At 43.8% G+C, this 19221-nt stretch overlaps 1 long non-coding RNA gene across 1 annotated transcript; it reads left to right on the forward strand.

Moving 5' to 3' along the window:
* Nucleotides 1-16029, forward strand: LOC140682637 (uncharacterized). The gene is made up of 3 exons (XR_012054592.1): nt 1-368; nt 6101-6240; nt 7526-16029. It is a non-coding gene; the product is annotated as an uncharacterized lncRNA (long non-coding RNA).
* The last annotated feature ends 3192 nt before the right edge of the window (nt 16030-19221 follow it).

The following is a 19221-nucleotide window of genomic DNA, read 5'->3' on the forward strand; positions in this document are numbered from 1 at the left end:
GGGCAGCCCCCGACACTGCGGAGCCGGGCGGGACCCGCCGGGCGGCGGCCGCGGCGGGCGGCGGGGGGGGCACCGCGCCACGCCGTGCCACGCCGCGGGCGGGACGTGCCGGGCTCTGGAATGCCGCGGGAAGGGGCCGGGGGCGGATCGGGAGCGGCTCCGTTCTGGAGCGCCGGGTCCCTGACACCCCTTCCCCACCCCCGTCCATCCCGACGCGCGCCCGGCCGGCCGGGGACCCCGTGCAGCATCGGCCGGCCCGCACCGTCGGAGTGCCGCTGCCGCGGGGGCCCTGCCCTGCCCTGCCTCCCCCCGGGGGTCGGTACCGATCGCTGGGTAGCGCCGCCGCAGTGAGCTCCCCGGTGGCGAAGGTACCCGCGGCTCGGGCGAGCGGGGGGAGCAGAAGCCAGCGTGCCCAGGCCGATCCGACGTGGGCAGAGGGTTGTGCGGGGGGGCATGGCGGGAGGAGCCGCCCGTGTCCCCGCACCGCGCGCTCTGCTGGCGTGGGGACAGTGCCTGCGGTCCACGCCTATGGTGGGATGAGTTCCATTAAACGCACTGACCCCGGGGTTTTCTTATTGAAAAAGCAGGATCGAGAAGGCTGCACGTTCTCATTGAAAGGAACTGTCAGCTTGCAGTAAGGGTGAGCTGACAGCTCGCTTTTTCTGCGTGATGCTGGTGAACCTCCGCTTCTGGAGTGTTTGGTGCAGCCTTCTGCGGGGGAACACCCGCCCTGCCATGGTCCTTGTCTCCTGCCTGCTGCCCACGCCGAGCGCTGGAGCAACAGACTTGGCTGGCACGTGACTCCCACTGCTCCCCACCTCTGAAGTCTGGTGCCGGGGAACACCGAGTTACTGAATTCAGGCTCCTGACCCCTCTTCTGGGCAACGGGGATGCTGCTCTCCAACGTGGCATCTCACTACCCCCACCCCTCTGGAGAATATACCCGCACATTTCACCTTGCTGTGTCTGTTCCTGCATCCCGATTTTGTGTCAAACGAGACTTTTGGACGGACGAGAGCTGGCGCGAACTTATGGGAGCACCCACCTACCTGCATCAGCAGGGCACTGAAGTGCATACAAGGGCTCAGCAAGCAGCTGCGGGCTGAGCGACACGTTCACAACCCTCTGCTTCCAGGGGAAATTTTGTATGTAAAGCAGAAAAAACCCCCAAGACTCCCAAACTCTACTCCCCCCTCCAAAAAAACCCTAATCACCAAACCCATCCAAACACTCTGCTCTGTTTGCCAGACCAGGCAGTAGACACTCCTACCCTGCTTACATCTTGTCCTAGGTTTTTTTTTGTTCCACTGATGCCGAGGGGCAGGGCACAAGTCCTGAGTGAACCCCCAGCTCTGCAGTTACCTGTTCCATTCCCAGTGTTCCAGACCTGTAGCTGCCCCACTTCTCTGGTTCCTCTTGCCTGTCTGCACCACACGGCAGGGCTGCCCTGGGCAGGCACACCCCAGCCCCTCTGCTGCCATTTCCTTGTCTGCAATTACTATTAGCTGTGGAGCTTTATGTGCTCCCCATCTTTGCAGGGCTTGATTGTCATGTTGCTCTTCCCTGCAAATGGCCCGTTTTTAGGGATTCTTGTGGAGGGAAGTACACTGGTGCAGAGCTGCCACTCCTGTATAGGGTTATGTCCTCCTTGGGATTAGGGCCCTTTTGGTGGCATGAAATATGTCTAGACTGATGTATATTCTTCAGATCAAATCCTTAGATCAAAATGTGTCTATTTCCATGGATGTTTTAAATTTTTGTGGAAATCTTTTTCTAATGTTTATATTTTATTAATTTAATTGCTGCAACCTTTACTCATTTGTGTAGTCCCTGACAGAGAGGAAGCAGAGGTGTATGCTGGGTTGCACCTTTTTTCCCTGATGGAATAGGTACCCTTCACATTAGTCTATTAGCATCTTTTTCTCCCAGAAAACTCTTGAAGCTTTAACCTTGCAGCTTCTTGCCATGTAATCAAAAAGCTGTGTTTTTCCAGCTAGAAATTTCTCATAGGAACTTGTCTCTCTGACATGATCCACTTACTGTTTTTTCCTTGTCAAGTGCAGGCTTGTTTTTCAATAAAAATAAAAGCAAAGAGCTAATTCTGAAATCCTTAGTCAGACAAAGCTTGCACTGAAATCAAGGGGAGTCTTGTCTTGGTGTAAAGATTGCAGGTTGAGGATCAAAATCATTATAATAAAACCTTGTCGCAGGAGCAACATCTCCCACTTCAAAAATAAACATCTTTGCTCCAGTTAGCTATTTATGTAGCTGCAGGAGACTATTGATTTAGGAAAGCTTTCTGGTGCACAGATGCTCTAAACCCTTAGCACTACTAAGAAGCAGCAAAGCTCGGGAGGAGCAGATTACAAAAGAAGTATAATATAAAACTCTGCTTTGCTCTCCTAGCAGTATTCAGGTTAAGCCTCTGGCTCACCTTCACCTGAAACACCCCTTTGACACATCTTTGCCTTATCCCGTGCTCAGATGTTCTCAGCCAGGCTGCACAGCCATTAGAATTAAACATTCGCCCGTGGTGGGGACATGGGGCTTTGGAGCCTGGCAACGGCACTGAAGAACAAGGGCTGCATCCCTGCTTGAGTGTGATGCACCTGTAGCTTCTCCCTCCTTGCTTAAGAGACTCTTACAAGAGGGACTACAGAAGTTTTGGTAATTGTTCCAAAATAAGAACCAATCTACTAATCCATCAGTAGCACAGATCAAGAGGCGGGGCAGGCAGAGAGAGGTGGAAAACATGCACCAAACAGCCTGAGTCAAACAGAGAATTTGTCATCATATTTGTATAAATTTCCCAAATTTCTGTAGTAATGTAATCATCCCATTATACTTACGGTAGGAGAATACTTTCAGAGTTACTTTTGAATACATTTGTGTACATTACATTACACAAAACAGAAAATGGAAAGGCTTTAAACAGTGCTACGAAGTGTTTCCAAAGAGTCTGCCTCTAATGCCAATGAATAACAAAGCTGCAAATAGCAGAGGGAATTGATTACTTTTGAGTCTTGCAACTTACAGTATATAAAACTGCTTGTAAGGTACATTTCTAGGAATTAGACTGGTGACTTAAGTGGGAAAAGAGTTGGGCTGAAAACCTGCTAAACTTATTTTTGTGGGAGAAGATAGAGTCTTTCTCACTGCTTCTGCCATAGACTTTTCCTCACCAGGTGTGTAAAGAATTAAGTGCTTTGTTGAGTAATGGCCACCAGGAACCAGCCTGTTTGGCCCCACCCCAGAAGACATTGCTACTCTAACAAGAAATAGATAAACTTGAGTCTACAAGCAAATTTTTTTCTCAAGGGAAGGCAAGTATGGTATTTCCGCACTAATGCAAACAGATGTTAACATAAAAGAAGCTGAAACAACAAATCACTCATAGAAAATCTAAGTTGCTCGGCCTTTAATCTATTTAACATAAATAACTTCCATAACTACAGTGAATAGGGCAGTTGATCAGAAGTCCTAGTATGGAGGCTTGGAAGTCATGGTATGAAATCTATTCATCTTACATCCCACGTCTCAAAAAATGGCAATATCCGTGTCTGATGTTTTGAGAAATGCCAATACCACATAGTTCCCTTTAGTGGCCTGTTCATGTAGATCCCAACTCTCTGCTGGAGTGAAAATACTATTTTGGCGTAGTTGGAGGACACAAAAGTAAGTTGCATGCACTGGATCTGTACATCATCATTTAACATCCTTTTAGGGGCAGGCAGATGTGGTAGTTCAGCCATCAGGCAACCCTCATGACAAGTTCAGAGCTGCCTTCTGATTACCCAGACACTTCAAGCTCCTCTCCAAAAAGCAGCAGGTGAACCCTGATTTATTTGCAGTATGCGAGATCAGGGTAGGTGCTGTATTACCCCTGTCAGAAGCTGGCGAACCCCATTTACCCATTATAGTCCTGTGGACTCTTGTCTCTGAGCAGCAGAGCTTGACTTGAAAAGCCTTACAAAGACAAAGGGTGAGCTTGTGGTTTTGTTGGGGACACACTTTGTAGATTTGGTTTTATTCTTGCCCTGAGCTGTGGGTACCATTGCCTTGCTCTCCTGTCAGCTGCCAACCCTTTTCCCTGCAATAGAGGGATAATATTGCCTTGCTCTGCCATGTCTACTTAGGACCTAGACACCAGTGACCACAAAATAATCATACACAAAATGGGGCCCTGAACTGAGAGATCAAGGCACAGCAAAAATGATTTGCCCATCTAGTACCCACATGGAGCCACATGCTTGCAGTAATAGCACTGCTAAAAGCAGCAGACTGCAGCTCAGACCTTCAGAGGCTTGCCAGTGTCCCGTGGAGCTTAGGGGAAAGACAGCCCTCTGCTTCCCTCCCTCTGCTCTGGAAAGGACTTTTTTGGGACCCTCTTACAGCACATGTGGGCCCGGCAGCTCTCTATGGGACAAGACGTAGGAAACCCTGTGAGAGATTTCTGCATATGGCTACAAAGCTGCAGAGTGGCCCAGGGGACATTCCTTGCCATGTCCTTAGTCCTCCATCATGGAATGATGGAGCTGGGCTATAGCAGACGACCTAAAAATATTAATATGTTATTACTGTAGGATGTCTGAGTTGAATTGACTGAATCTAAGGGGTTGATGCTCATCATTTCCAATGGACTTGCCAATTCATTTAACATCACAGTTGCCACCATCACCTTGTAACCTTTCAACCTTGTAAAACTTTGGTTTAACACATAGACTGCTTCTTATGCTTTCCCATATAGTTTCACATGCAATGTTTGTAAGAGTCCTTTGTATGCCACCTGCCCTCCAAAATGCAAATCCCCCACTTAAAATGAGAGCAGTGGACAGCCTGCAGACTACAGGTGACATAAACCGGAGTTCAAGAGCTCATGATATCATAAAATGGAGCACAAGCTGCAATGTTTGCATTTAAATTGAGCTCTCTGAACAAATGCTTTGGAATTGTTCATAAACAAGGGGTTCCAGTAAAAATGTGACTAATGCCATTAGTCATCAGAAGTGGACCTTCCGCATTGCTACAGCCACCAGTGGCAGAGTTCCTGTTACCTTCAGCAGGAGTAGGTTATGTTTCTAGGAGATTTACTGCCCTTACCTAGCATGTCAAAACCGTCAAGGTCCACAGTATGGGAAATGTAATGCTTAATAGCAGAAGAAACGACTGTTTTGGAACATGAGGAAACTGATGTGAAAGGGGCAATAAAAGACTGCATTAAATGATGATGCCTCTTTTGAAAGGAAATTCACAGGCATCTGGGGCCATTACCTTTCATATCCCAGCAATCAGGAAATTAACCTTTAACCCTTCTCTGTTGACCTCCTCTCCTTTCTCTTTTTGTCATTTGTTCTTTTTTCCTAATGACTGAAAAAGATAGAAACAGTCTATGATTTATGCTTCCAAAGGCTACAATCTGTCTCCTCCCTACACCTTCCCAAGCGCTTCAATGTCTGTGTTCACTCAGCTCTAGAAAGAGTCAAAGCTTCACTCAGATTTACTTCCATTTCATACTTACTAGCACCTGAATGGTTTATGCTTCATTTATTTCAAAACCCGTGTTACCTAATTACCCCTGACCTCGGAATAAATATTACTCCCATCTTTGCTGTCACCTGGAGGCAGGCAAAGCACTGGAGATGTTGGGAGCCCTCTGCTTCAAGGAGAGGCTGGACCCTTTGCACTTGCACAGGGTGATGCTGCACAGGGAGGACATAGAAATGCACCACAACCCTGTTATGAAACCAAAATCAGGAGTAGGAGTCGCCTCTAACATCTCATCCTGAGGGAGAGGAATGACAGAATGAATGACTGTTTCACCCTCTGATCCCAGGGAGACCTAGCAGATACAGCATCAGATAATAGCTTTCAGAAAAAGTGTGACAACATCACTTCTAAGAACAGAAACTGTGATTATAAAGCCAAAAAACAATGGTTACAGCACTTCAGGGATATGATGACTGCATACAAAATCTCTGAAATGCTGTGGGTTAGCAATATTAGCTTTATCAGGAAAAGAACTAGAAGAGTGAGACATGTCCTCTTGTCATGGAAAATGGAAATTCTGTCTGAGTAAGTTCAGAGCAGCCTTTGCTTGCAGAGCAACTGAAAGTCCTGAGTCATCACACTGAATTGTAAGCTGCCGGCTGCAAATCCAGCACTGAATTCCCACCTATGTTTATTGTATGTATTGGAAAACAAGTTTTGCTGACATAGCTGCACTTCACTGCATGCCAAAATGTGAGTATCTCCTATGTTTTTGTTCTCCTTGAAAGTTTCCCCTCCCTACCTTGGGTCCTGCCTCTTACCGAGAGCTGAGTCTGGCAGAAGTAGTCCTCAGACCATCATGCTCAGACGCGTGGTGACTTGCTTCTTGCCTACACACCTTGTTTTTCAAATGTTTTACCTGAAGAAACCAAAGGTCCTTTAAGCCTTACTAAGGTCACACTGGTACTGTGCAGCATCTCTGGAGTCACCCTGAAGCTGCGTGCCGATTTAGCCTTGAGGGATTACTTTTGCTCCAGAACCATCTAAATTCTTGCCCAGAGAAATAATGACTGTGTGGGCACCGCCTGCAGCTCCTGATGTCTGGCCCAGCTTTGCAGGGAAGATATATTGGGAAGAGGTGATTTTTTTTCAGGTTACTGTATAGCATGATGGAGGGTAGTAGTCTGCTTCCCCACCAGAGCTGCACCATCTCTGCTGGTCCCCTGCTCTGGTGCAGACCCTGCCAGCTTACAAGGCACCATTCAGTTTATTTCCTCTGGGCCCTGTCAGAGGATTTGCTGCTATTTGCAGAGAGCTGCTCTGAAGCTTCTGGGGAGGTGTAGTTTTAGCTGGTGTGTTTGCCAGCCACACGAGGTGACTGTCTCCTCCCCTGGCACTGGCAGCTCCAGCACTCTGCTTTTTGGTGGGTGCTCCCATCCCTGCGGAACTGCAGCAGTGGCACACATGCATGGGACAAAGGGGTGTCTCTGGGACCAGGAGTGCTTGAGAGACAGCATGTCAAGAAGCTGGTAATAGAAATAAATGAAGGCGAACCCCCCTCCTGTTGTCCACAGAGGCTATTTTTGGTGCAACTATTTTAAGGGTTGTTCTCCTGGCATTCCACATCCTGACATTTCAGCACATTTCCCTCACCTACTGTCTGCATTACTGGGTTTTCAGCTGCAGATCATCCCTATTGAGCCACTGCAGTGATTTTTTTATGCCTATCTGTGTTGTACACACAGTGTCATCAGTACCTTATATTTGTAAAACAATAACTCCAGGAATAAAAGGGGTGTATCCGCTCTCCCCCTGCCCTCAGCACTTACGAGCCTCAGCATCATTTTAATATTCAATGTACAATGCCTTAGTTGAGCAAAACCACACTTTGTGCAGGAGCTGTTTAATAAAATAAAAACATGCTCCAAAGTGACCCACATGGCAGGGGTAATTTAGTATGCTGCTCTTTGTCTTTCTGTCTGCTCTTTCTGTCTTACTTTTGCTGTTTACAGATTTTTTTTCTCATCTGTTTGCACAGGGAATAGATGCTGACGTTGTCCTTTTCATGAATAAATCTCTTTTTAACATGTTGGCCAGCACAATAAAAAAATTATCAAACAAATTAGAGCCTGAACCTGCAACCTTTTCTGATGAAAAGAAAACCTGTTTGTGGGCCAGCTCCCTGGCTTACAAGGGACTTTTTCTGGAGGAAGAGCTGCTCACGTGAGCTACACGTACAAGGTCTCAGAATTTTTGTGCTGCAGAGCTTGACTGTCAGCCAAAGCTGGAGGCGGCTCAGCAAAGGGAATGAAGGTGGTTGTCAGAGACGAGTCTCAATTTCCTCTTCCTCTGCCACCTGCTGTGTTGGAAGGACCAAAGGTTGCTGTAATTTATACCATGGATTAAAGTCTTCGTAGAATGGTTTACCTCCAAAGCGAGAATTATGTCTGTGGCAGCTTTTGCAGCAGAAATTTTTAATGGTGTCTCCAAAATGGCATGGATTGCAGAGCAGATTGATGGGAAGAAGTCCCCACAAAGGCAGTTAAATATGAAGGCAGCAGCTGAGCCTCAGGTACGCTCTGAGGTGTCAGTGAGGAGGTTGAGTGTCTAAAGGAGAGGCACTTGCCAAAATTGCTTTTCTGCCATTAGCCATGGGGACCTTCCTCTGTCCTGTTGTGTCTGTCCTTGTGTTCAAAGCCAACACCAATGATTCCCAGCTCCAAGTTACATTTGGCTAGATCCCAGAAAGCAAATGGCAAGGAATGGTCAGGACATGGCATATATTACCCCAAGTGCCATACTTCCCATACAATTAAACTTCCCACTTCCCTCCTGCCTTCAGTGGGAGAGGACTTATACTCATCCTTGTGCAGGTGTTGAGGGACCAGCACAATGCACATGCTTATGACCTACATCATCACCAGCTCAGCTGGAAGTGGATACCCTGGCTGGAACAGTTTGCCTGGCTCAGAAATGCCACCCAGCTTCAGCCAGGGGATTTTGTGTATAGATCAGGAGGTTGTAAAGGACAACATTTGAGAAACAGCAGAGCTCTGCAGTTGAGGTCGTCCCATCACATGTCAGCTGCCCAGCAGTGCAAGAGTCCCCATGAGCTTGCAGGATGAGTAAAGCATATTTTCCTATGCAAGAGAGATACCTTCTTGGGGGTTTTACCCCATGGAGCATCCATGGGTTGTCTGCTGCCTTGGGACCCCCCCACTCCGGCACGCCTTCTGCCAGGCTCCTCCTCTGCTTGATGAGGAACAGCTTCAGCTTTTTCAGCCTTTCAAAAGAGGAAAACTCTGTGTGCCCAGAGACAATTCTGAGTTCATAGGGTTGTGGATACTGACTGCCCAAAGGTGGAAATAACAGGACAGGATGTCTGTGTGCAAATAACTATTTTTATCAATGGATGGATTGTAGTAGATGCAATAATAAAAAATTTAAAACTGGTATGACTAACCCAGGCTCTCAGCAGCCCTAGCTTCCACTATGCTGAAAATGGTATCTGCTTAAGTCTTTTATGAGCTGAAGACTACCAGGTAAACAAAACTCTGCTTGGTATCTTCCCTTGGCTCCAGCAAGAATAGTCAAAAAAGCCTTTGTGTTGTGCCTGGCAAGGAAACTACAAAAATAACTGCATCTTCAGCCAAGAAAAGCCCTGCAAGGGTAAAGATGATAGGATTTCAACTAAGCAGCTGAAATGCACTTTGGTATGAATAACTTTATAGGCTAATATGCCAATGCATGCAGGAAATGTGGTTCTGCCAGCTAGTATTGGTTGAGTGTATTCAACAGCAGCCGGCAGCCTGTGGACACCAGTTTTGACATGTTGGTGGTTAGGAGAGTTTTAAAGGGTAACCAAGAAAATGCCAGCAAAATCCTATGAAACAATGTTAGTTTTACAGAACCAGATATGCAAGATGGATTATTTAGTGGGAAAAAAAAAAAAGGAAATAAAATCCAGAAGGCAATAATTCAATCAGTGACAGCTGACTGGACATATGTCAGAAGGGAAGGCTAATTGACGAGACATTTCTGCAAATACCAAGATGCAAATAAAACCAAGATTCTCTTACCTCGTGCAGTGCTGCCAAAGGTCTTCAGGCACAGAAGTCCAGGAGCAGAGTCATCAGAGCCCCACTGTATAATAAATAAACAGGCCCCCAGAACTGACCACTGCCACCCAGAAAAATCTGTCTTTCTCCTCGGAAGGGGCATCAGGGCCCCTAAGAGCACGCAGGAGGTTAGTCATGGTGGTTGTGTCCAAGGCCAGAAGGCTACTTTCATTTATTCTTGATTCCTCTGCCCCTTGGTGTAACACATTTAATCTCTGAATAAAGCACAGGATGTTCATGTTTGCCTGAAGTGCATATTTCAGAATTACTTTAATAATTCATTGAAATAATTAAGGGTGAGGAAATCTATAACTTTCTGTGGCAGTTTGCTCCCACTGCCCATCAACCCTAGTGCTAAAAATATGTGCATATTTCCAATAAAGCAGGTCTGATATCACCATTCAGTCTTTCATATTTGCTGTTCTTTTCCTCCATGAGGTTAAAAGAGCTCCTATATGCCTAATATTTTTCCTCCTTTTGAGTGGAAAAAGCTGCTGTCTATCAAATCATTCCTCAGTCATCTTTCTGATGAGCTAGACAGATTGAACTCCCAGCCTTCCACCAGAGAATGACTCCCTGGTTATCCAGTTGGTTTGGAGCTCTCTTCTTTACATCTTTGCTGACTTTTCCCAAAGACTTCTGGTAACATGGATGTCAGAAATACACTCATTGTTCCCAGTTTAGTTTCATCAGTGCTGCATACAGATGTGATTTTTTTTTTTTTTTTAATAGATAGGTGTTTCATACTTGGCTTTGGGGTCCCTGGATTTCTCTGAAGGACCCACCCCAGGCTATAGTCATTTTTTCTAGAAGCATCAAGCATTTGCACCTCACTTTGCCCTGCTTGTCCCCACAGCCACCACTTCTTTTTCAGGATACAGATCCCTCCTCCTCCTCTTTTGGAGCTGGCTCACCCATTCTTTGCTGAGAGTCCCATTCAGTCAGTTGTCCTGGCACTTGCTTAATCTTGGCCCTTTATTTTTTAGTGTCTGTTACATTGTGAGAGCAAAAGGATTCTAGGGACGTAGATTAACAGCTTTTATTGATTCCCTTTCTCATACACACAAGACTAACCAGCAAACATGAAATGCAGGAATATCCAGAGAGAAACTGAGCACAGAGAGCATTGCACCATGTCCACATCACCCAGGGAAGGGTCTCTTTGAACAAATAAGATTTCCCAGAAATCTGGAGGGACTTTGCAGAACTTGTGAAATCAGAGACAGTTTAGGTCTTTGGGTGTCTGGGGAAAAAAATGGGAGTGTGGTTTGGGATCAGAGCTGGAAAGCACAGCTCTTTTCAAGAAAAGGGGGACAGTTTGCTTTGTGATAACCACAAAAGATAATGAGGGAACAAATTTTGAGAAATTTTGTGCTGAAAGTTTTTTTAATTTCAGCAATTTACACCAAGATATTTCTTCCAACATGCAGGAGACAATTTGTGTGAATACATTTGTGATTACATGATCAGTGAAAGCTGTACATGAAGCAAAATCTTTGCCAATGTTGTTAGAGATAATGGCATTAGGGAGAAATCCCAAGCAGGGATAATTAGTCAGTGTTTAGTAGGCCTGGTTATGCAAGCAGCCAAAAAAGCAGTGAATGTGAATACCTCCAAGGAAGGACTTTACTTAGTGATGATTCTGTTGTATCACCATCAGGCATTTGTTTGCTTGCAAAGGTGGGGTGTGTGCTGTTTATTTCCCTCAACTGATGTACAAAAGGAATAAATAAAGCTTGGCAAGCTGAAATGAGGAAAGATGGGCAAGTCAATAAATCACAAAGTCATTAAGAGCAGGGAGCAGGTTTTTTATTGCATTGCGAAATGCACAGGAAGCACACAGGCATGAGTCCAGTCACATGCATATTAAGAGATGAACCATTGCATTTTGAAAATTAATATTTAGTGAGCAGGCATCATAAAAGAAGGTTTTACAGGAGTCAAAATTAGAGGCTGTGGAACGATAATTGCTTGCTGTGGCCACACACCACGGTGGAGCTGATTTCCACATGCAGTGCAGTTTGTTGTCTCATTCATTGTCTCATTCATTGTTGGACCATGGTGTTGTGGAGCTGTGGAGGAGCAGAACAGCACTGTAGGGTAGCCTTGGTAACTTCACTTGCTTTGGCTGAGTTGAGACAATGTGATGGAGAAGAGGGCAAGAGGAGTCTCCACCCCCATCTCCAAAAAAAAAAAAAAAACAGTCCTTCACTCCCCAGAGTCCATCCCACATGTATTAAAGTAGGGTAGGTAAACAAGAAGCAGAGTCTTCTCCCTTATTGCCCAGCCTTGCTGGGGAATACAAGGACTACAGGTATAGCAGAGCAAAGCAGGAAGGCCAGTGGGAAGTGGAGGTGCCCATCCTCAGACTATTTAGCAGATAGGTGGGTTACCCTGTCTGCTCAAGGTGTCCACCAGGTGCAGCAGCAATGCAGCCTGTAGAGCAGCTGGGTGCTCAAAAGGATCTGCAGCTTGTTACAAGGGAACTGGAAGCAACAGCCAAGAGGGTAAAATGCTTGCAGGTTCTCTCAAAAGGCACCTTACTACCTAGTTTCAGTAAAGGTATTTCCAGTTATCAGAAAATGTTTTAAAAGGAAATTAAAACAGGCAGGAGCTAAGTAGCTGGATAGACTGTCAAGGATGTCCTTAAGAAGCGTAGATTGTGTCCACACCAGGGAAAGCAAAAGAGCAAACAGGTGGAAACCCATAGTAAAGGCAGCCAAAATGGATTTTTGTGGAGTAATTTCATTGTTGGGCATAAACCCAACAACAAAACCATTTTCAGCTACATCAGGCAGAGGCTACTTGCCAGCCAACACACAGGGCCTAGAGAGGACTGTGGGGTAATGGGAGCACTTAAAGATGACAAGACCGTAAGAGCAAAGGCAGACAAGATCTCTGTGCTGGTGTTTGCTGGAGAGGAACCTCAGGAGAATTCCCATGCCACGGCTTTTTCCAGCTGGAGATGAGCAAGAAACAGCCTCAGATTGAACTGTCAGAAGAAGAGGTTTTAGAACAAGTTGATGAAATGAATAGCAACAAATCACCAGGTCCAGCTGGGGTTCAGCCTGGGCTCCTGAGGAGACCCAATTACAAGAATGCCAAACTACTGACTACAGTGTGTAACCCCTGCCTTCCATCCGTCATGTGCCAGGAAATGGAGGTGGTAAATAGGATACTGTCTTCTTTTTTTTTTTTTTTTTTTTTTAAAGAGCTTTGGGAAACCACAGTCTTGTCTGTCTGCCTTCCCTTTCAAGCAAATTGTCAGACAGTGTGATGAAAAGAAGACCAGACAGACAGGTTGAATTGATACCAAAGATCTGTTACAGCCCTTCAGAAGAACTGGTAGGTCTGTGGATGAGGATGACTCTCTGGTCACAGTTTATTTGGCTTCTCCAAAAGGTGATGACAGGTCTGTCACCCAGGTGTCTGTTTATTGTTTAGGAAAGCACATGGATGTGTCTCTGTAGTGGTAGTGTTGATGATATGCACAGAGTTTTGCTCTCACCCTTGTGTGTGAGCTGGATTGAGCTCTGCAGGGCCTGAGGAAGAGAAGAGTCACCAGCCCTGTGGCTCATGCCCCAGTTGGACAAACCTCACCATGTCTTGGAGCTCCTACTGGGGATGTGGAGTCAGTAAATATCATCACCATCATCATCATCTTCATCACTGACAGAGTACCTTAGCTTAACACAAACCCTATAGTGCTGTGTGATATACAGAGACAATAATAATGAAAAAACTGGATTCTTGTCCATAAATATTGTAGCTACAATACATAGAGTAGATGCTAAGAAACAGTATCCATGACTGGATTTGAGTCTTCTGTGAGGGATGACTTCATGTCTCTGCTGTTCCAGAGCACACCACCAGGGCTAATGTTTGGGTCAAAAAACCCATTTAAGCCCCCATCCTTCCCTGCAGCACTGCTACCTGACCATACTTTTTCTTGTACAGTGCATTATTCTTATCTTATTCTTGTACTTATTGGGTTGTGTCTGCTGCTGGAGAAAAGATCTTGGGTTTTCCAAGCTGCCTAATCTCAACCTGCAGCCTGCTCGTAAGCATATTTAGTTTGGTCTTACCTGCAAGTAAAAGAAATATCTAAGCAAGTCAAAGAAATCTGAAGAAGTACCATTTTTGAGCTGACTGCCTGGTTCCTGTGCCCTGATTGGGGTGTACTGGCAAGGAAACTTAGAATGGTTCTTCTTCTTTGGGATTTGTTTGGTCCTGTTTTGCTAATTAGTGTGAAAGACCATTGCTCTAGGTTACAGAATCAGCTGATAAACTTGTTTACGGGGTTTAAAAGATTAAATCAAACAAGGAAGCCGCTGGATTTGAATTTAAAAATAAATTTCTGGTTTTGCCTTTGAACAGTAGTGGTATATAATGTGATGAACAGTAGTGGTATATAATGTGATGATTAAAATGGAGGATGAGAAAATCTGTTGCTTTGAAAAATTTAATCAGTTATTTCCATAGGAGCATGTCAGGGAATCAAAGACACTTGATTTCCCTTCATTGTTCTGCATAACTGAATATATTTAGGTCATTATATCTGAAGAAACAAAACAGCATTCTTAAAAACAACAACAAAAAGAAGAATTGTGATAGAAGCAGCAGGTTAAGCGTGGAAAATCAGATTTAACAATTTTCAGAGCCCTTTCTTCCCATTGATGAACTGGGGATTTACATGACTAATGTCTTAAATACCCTTTGCCTCAATGGGAGCTGACAATGGGAAAATAAATTTTGCCTGCAGCCCATTCTGTCATATGAATTGAGCCTATGAGTGGTACAATTTCTTGGTGGGTATTGGCTGGGGTGGAAAGCACAGCCAATGCTCATATAATAGGTTTTCATCTCTGAAGGCAAATGTCAACATCATTTACCTCTGGGATAAGTGAGACCTCCTGAGGGATCTCAGTCCTGTGTGGAGGGGTCAGAGTATAAATCCAATGCCCACATTTTAACAAATGTGAGATCAGGCTGGCGGCCACCTAGGGAAAGGCTGAGGAATGTTGTGAGAGTGGGATATGGTCCAAACCAGGATATTTTTTGAATGTGTAAGAAGGAGGTCCAGTGATCAGAAATCAATTTTCTGTCTTGAGCACCAGGAGACAGCTGTAAATAAGTTTCAGTAGCTGTTTTCCCTGTTAATAAAACAAAACATGTAAACACATTCTAGATGGCCATCCATCAGAGAAATTCTGCATCACATACGTTTTATGAATATTAGATAATGGAGGAATGTAACAAATAGCCATTTTTGTCTCCTTCTTGAATCCCAAATAACGGTTATTAGTATCTGTCAAATAAATAATGTGAATAATTTAACAAGACATCACTATTGTGCAAGAAATGATACCCCATTCTATTAAGCTTTGGAGTCAGTTATTGTGCTAAGATAATAAATACATGCAGTAGCTACAGCAATTATGCCCTAGAAATCTACTTCCAGTGTTGCACTGCTTTAAGAAAAGGAAACCATTCGGGCTCTCTGCACACCATGCAATTACGTGCCAAGTCTTCTGTTCACGTCAACTGGCATGGCTCCAGCTGTTCCAGCTGTGCTCCATATATAGTGCCCTTCTGTGGCCATATATACACACACCTTCCTAACTCCAGCTCCTTAATAAAAGTATTTGTGATGTTATCACAATGTCAACTTGCCCTCTCTGCTTAGCTTTTGAACCTTTCCCAGCAAAATCTGCCAGAGGTTTTGCAGGTAGTTTCCACAAACTTGCATGAAGGTACGGGACCAGGAAGGGAAGGCAGATCATGCCAATGAAGCCAGTATCTGTCCATGCCATGTATCTACAGGAAATCTATACTAATGCTGCTGGTCAGAGAGCCACAGGCATAAAGAAAGGTGCAATGAAATATTAGATTAAAAGGGTTTCAGTGATCACTTGGAGGTGATGCTCCTGGAAGGCATTGGCCTCCCCCTCCCAAACATGGCCACACTCACCTGCCCACAGGCTCAGGATTGCGTATCAAATAGCTTACAACTATTACAATGATCTTTCAAGATTCCCACTTGTTGCTTGTTATATAATAAATCAAAATAACTTGGAAAATATCATTATTTAAAACTACTATTTAGAACTGTAGAAGCTATTCTACTTACAGAAGACATTGGGGCCATTACCTTTTGCTGGTATTTTATGTGATAAAACATTTCTTTCTGTACATAGAAAAGTGTTTGCATTATTTTATTATTGAATATTTGCATATTGTTTTCTGTGCTGGATATTTACTGCTCATTATTTTTTCTCAGAAAGAAGCTGAGGGAAAACATACATCTCTCAGCTGAATTTTGAATGCTTCATGATGAGGGCTGACAATTTTTTTTGTGGCCAAGTCCTTGTGTCAGGACATGCTTTTTACCATCCCCATCCCAAATGTGTTTAAAGTACAAGAATATTTAAAAAAAACCCCCCCATTGTGGGATGCATCTGCTTATTAACTACTTGTCCTGCTGACCACATGGATGTTATCTGATGCTAAACGTCAGTACTAATTTTTTCACATCTTTCTCAGGAAAAGGATGCAGAAGACTGCATGAAAAAGTAACTGTCTTAAAGCTAATAAAGGAAAAGCCTCAAACATTGAAAGGTGCAAAAACTAAGACATCCTGGACAACTGTCATTTGATTGTGGTACATCTACAGTATCTTATGGCCAAACTGAGTTCTCTAAAGGACAACTGGGCTGTGGAGTGCAACAGATCAGTACTGTGTACACCAAGGGTTTGCTTCTGGAATTGATAAGAGCTGCAAAACCAGCTGGTTCTCTGCATCTCATTTCTCACACCAGCAGAACATGGGTTACACATGGCAATGTGCTGTGGGCAGACAAGGGCCTGTTCTATGGCACAGCTAAATCCTCACCTGGAATCTCAGCCTAGCCTTGTTTTCTGCCACTGAATCCCTTTGTGATGAACCAAGCTATTTGCATGTTGTGGTACCCAGCTTGAAATCTCAGGATTGGTCTTGCAGGAGCACTTGGCATGCACAATTGCATCTGAAATCAATAGAAGGTGTTTTCTGAGACTATAAAGCGCTGTAGAAAATATGATGTACTATGAAATGATAAGCCTTAGGCATTTCAAACCCTCCATCCTGACTTAGTGGGTATTTTGGAGTGTTTGCTCAGTGTGTCTTGGCTCTCTATGCATAGCCATCTCCACTGATAATTCATCTCACCAGAAGCACCCTGCGAGTCAGTTAAATGTTTGTGAAATGCTGTTTTCAGAGCAGGGTGTAAGAAATGTGCAATAAATAAGACAGTCATGCATTGATGATGAGGACAGGCAGGATTTTGAGGAGCAATTAGTGAGGGAGGGATCAAGTGGGAAAAAACCTCAGTTGTATAGTGAAATAATTAAAGATGTTTTGTAACCTGTGTTCCCATAGGAAGTGGAAACAATTGCTCACACAACTATGCAAAATGAAACATTCATTTAGGAGGTCTTGTGCAATACCATTCACCAGTTGTTTTGGTATTTGCAAGTGAGGTCTGAGCACATCCCCTTGGTCTAAGAAAATATGATTGCATCCATATTGATATTTTTACATCAGATGAAAAACTGACACTTGTGTTTCAAAGAGCATCAAGGCACAAATACCACCTCTGCTTACAATGTTAGATAGACTCCTGCAACTACTATTTAATATGAATTTTAATGATGTACAAATTGGAAAGCCCAAAAACACACCATAAAAAAACCTCATCAAAACTCTGTGGAAGGCTGTTGCTGGGCTATAGAGATGATGTCTGTCTACAGATTATTTCATTTTTCAGCTCCTTTTCTTCTCCTTCAACAACCTGGACTTTACATGTCTCTTACATTAAATGTAAGAGACAAAAAGGAAAACAAAAATGGAAAAAAATAAAAGGAAAAAGAGCAAAAAGGAGCACTGCATGGATGTGTTTACTGAGATACAGTGGGGCTGAGAAGCTTTCTTTCACAGCAACAGTTTCTGGTGCATTTGCCCACTCTTTTGGGAACATGAAAAAATAAGGCACATTTATAAGCCCCATGCAAGTCAATGTTTTCAGCTCAGTTTTCAGGGGATTAAAGTTGTTGCTGGATACAGTTTTGTTCACAGTAAGATATTTATTCCATCTAGTAAAGGAGGACACAAGCTTGGTAAGGCTGCTGAGACTGCTGATTTCCATTGTTGTATCAGCTCTTGCCCCAAGTAGTGGCACTTTGCAAAAATGTTATTTGAGAAAATTACAATAATGTTTTCTGATATCTGCTCCAAATACACAAAATGCAAATTGCTTTGAAAGAGATGAATAGTGTGTTGCAAAGCACCATGCAATTAAATAATTGGTTGTGAACATCTTTTCTCATTAAAATGAAGCAATTGTAAATAACAGAATGATATTTAAATGAAACGGTATGTAAGGCCAGTAAGAAAGATTTGCAAGAAACATTTGTAATTGTATTATCTCTAAGTAGAAAATTTATAAATTATAATGAATTATACAAATGTACCCTGACATGAAAGGGAAATGTTCGATCAAGAGGCTGAATATGTAAGGATTAAGTTCTTTTTATTGAGGAAGTTTCTCCTGCCTGTATACAATATTCATAAAATGTGTTACAAGTTTATAGATGGAATATATGTTTGTTAAAATATGAATTTAGTATGGAAGGTATATTTTAAATATTTAATGAAACAATTATGCTGTATTAACACTATATTCTTTATTTCTTGGATTTAAAAGTCACAGGGATTTTTATTCCTTGCATCTTGGTTTGTCATAGACTTTTATTATTCTCCATAAATTTTCTGAATCAGCTGAGTACTAATAGTTTTCGCGTACCTTTTAGAATAGTTGTACTTTGTTCTTCAAATGTATTATAATATACAAGAAAGTGGACTCTGAGCCTGTCTCAGTGCCTTTGAGGCAGTTAACTGAGCTTTACTTTTGCAAAGGGGAGGTGGGATGAAGACTCAATCCCAAATACCTCCCCTGACTGAACTTGCAGGTGCTGCCCAAGCTGAATCAGTGGTGAGATGATCCTGAAGTTAAGTTTCTCACCACAAAAGCCACCCAGGAAGCCACTTGCACTTTTCTGTAGTACAGACACTGGTGGAAGCAAAGGGCACCATCAGGCACCACCAGGTCCTGCACCATCTTAACCAGCTAACTGGATTCGAGGTGAACCAACAAGTGAAGAACAGCAATCCATGCACAGGCACAGAGGTACAATCATGAAACAGAAAAGGAAAGGTCACAAACTCCTGGCTGTTTACAGTTTGGAAAATGAAATGCTGTTCTGACCGCTAATGGCTGCTGATCAGAGCTGAAGCACCTTTTCTATAAAGATAGAGTTGCTGTTTTTCAGCCTGGAGAAGAGAAGGTTCCAGAGAGACCTTAGAGCATCTTCCAGTACCTAAAGGGGCGGCAGGAGAGCTGTAGAGGAACTTCTTACAAGGGCATGTAGCAATAGGACAAAGGGGAGCATCTTCCAATTGAGAGGGTATTATTAGAGAGAGTTTAGGAAGATTTAGTTTAGAGATTATTAGGAAGAAATTCTCTGCAGGCTTGGTGAGGCACTGGCATGGGTGGCCCATAAAAGCTGTGGATGTCCCATC

The sequence above is a fragment of the Taeniopygia guttata genome, chromosome 2 (genome assembly GCF_048771995.1).
Source record: "Taeniopygia guttata chromosome 2, bTaeGut7.mat, whole genome shotgun sequence".
Taxonomy (NCBI): Eukaryota; Metazoa; Chordata; class Aves; order Passeriformes; family Estrildidae; genus Taeniopygia; species Taeniopygia guttata.